This window comes from Eptatretus burgeri, chromosome 2 (genome assembly GCF_056783735.1).
Source record: "Eptatretus burgeri isolate ZD-2024b chromosome 2, Ebu_testis_v1, whole genome shotgun sequence".
Lineage (NCBI taxonomy): Eukaryota > Metazoa > Chordata > Myxini > Myxiniformes > Myxinidae > Eptatretus > Eptatretus burgeri.
In genome coordinates, this window is record NC_140962.1 from 90,512,274 (window position 1) to 90,514,412 (window position 2,139).

Consider the following 2,139-nt stretch of genomic DNA (forward strand, 5'->3'; position numbering starts at 1 on the left):
CATAACTTCCACATAAACCCTGAACATCGTGACTTCCTACACTTCTTGTGGTTCAAAGACAATGACCTGACAAAGCCCATCATTGAGTCTAGAATGAATGCTTACCTGTTTGGCAACATCTTGTCACCTGTTGTGAGGCAATATCTCGGCCTGAGAATGGTTGCGACGAATGCAGTATCACTCATGACGATGACATGACAGAATTCATCCATCACGACTTCTATGTCGATGATGGGCTCACCTCTCTGCCAGATTCACTCACGGCAACGACCTCAACAAACGCACCATGGACGCTTTAGCCACAAAGAAGCTGCACTTACACAAGATTACCTCAACAGCAAAGAGTTGATGAACGCTCTTCCAGATGAGATGAGAGCAAAATAATTGAAGAGCCTGGACCTCAACCAAGACAAGCTGCCCACACAGAGATCCTTGTCTGGGGTATACTGGTCCTCAAAAGGACACCTTCAACTTCCAAGTGAGCCTACAGGACAAACCTTTCTCATGGCAGGGAGTGCTGTCGGTTGCAAGCTCAATTTAAAACCCAATACACCTCACAACCCTTGTCATCATTGAAGGCGAAGTTATACTCCGTGAACTGATGGCTGAGATGAGAAAGGAACCATATATCCTTGGTGACATATGAGACAGGCCACTCATAGAATAATGTCTCCCCAGACGGATGTGCTGGTGCACCTCACTCCAGTATCTTGAGGACATCCACGTTCAACGATGTTATCAGCCACTAAACTTCAGCCCTGTCAAGCGAAGGGAGGTCCATGTCTTTACTGATGCCAGTAATCTCACTATTGGAGATGTTAAGCTTACATTGGACTCATCAACCAAAACGAACAGCCGCATATTTGTCCCTTCTATTAACCAAAGGAAGAATCACACCTTCGCACGCCATCTCAATACCACATCTAGAATTGTGCAGTGCAGTGCTCACTGCAGTGTTGGTGAAAAAAGTAGACAAAGAGATGAAGGACCGAGTGACCATATATAGCAATACCTATTGCGCAGATGGCAAGGTAGTCTCGGGCTACATTTCAAATGAGTCAAAACGCTTCCATGTGTCCATAGCAAATCAAGTTCACAAGATACACAATGTGTCTACTCCCAGTCAGTGGCGTCATGTCCCCACAAACGAGAACCCTGCTGACTGTTTCACGTCGACACCAGCCAGCCAGCTCGGAAGAACCTTCTGGTTCACAGGGCCAGAGTTTCTTCAGCAGCCAGACCCCTCTCCAGTGCAGACTGTGTAGATATCTTTGAGTTAACGGTTTCCACTCGATGAATAAGATCTGGAAATGCGCAAAACAAACCGTTACCGACAACCCAGACCACTCGACCTCCAGAGAAAATGGACAAGATTTAAGTCCACTTGGACCTCTCAGATGGCAGTAGCAACATTAATCATTAAGGTAGAGATATTTAGTCTGAAAGAGAGGAGACTACCGATTCCAGTCAATCAGATAACCAGAATAACGGAAGACCTTTCAGACAGGCAACAGCAGAACTATGGAATGCAGAGAAAGTTTTTCTCCACCTTGGACAAAACAAGTCTTTTGTCAAAGTAAAAGCCACATCAGAATATTTAGCAAACCTCGACTCACATCAAATCAGAATATTGATCTGGTCTCGCACAGCACTATTAAGAGGGGCCCGCTTTACAATTTGAGTAAATTCCTCGACAAAGACGAAATTATCCGAGTTGGAGGTAGTCTTCAACGCAGCCGACCTTGATCTTGGAGGACGTCGCTCGGTCCTCCTTCCGAAAGACAGTCAGGTTTCCAAGCTGATCGGTGAACACTTGCATCGGAAGTAATTAATTGAATAATGAATAATCGATTAATTAATCATTAAATAAAAAATACCCTTGATAGTCAAATCACTTCTTCAATGTCATGTCCAAATATCAGCTTCCTCGCTCAAAAGGTATCTGAGATATTGCCCAGATGAGAAATAAAATAAATAAATCGATAATAATAATTAATTGATTAATCAAGAAATGAATAGTAGCATTTTTGCCAAAGCACATCTTCACTTTTGTCCCCAAATTTCAGCTTTCTACCTCGAAGGATGGCTGAGATATTGCCCTAACAAACAAATGAGAAAACTAGAAGGGGACTCGGTCGA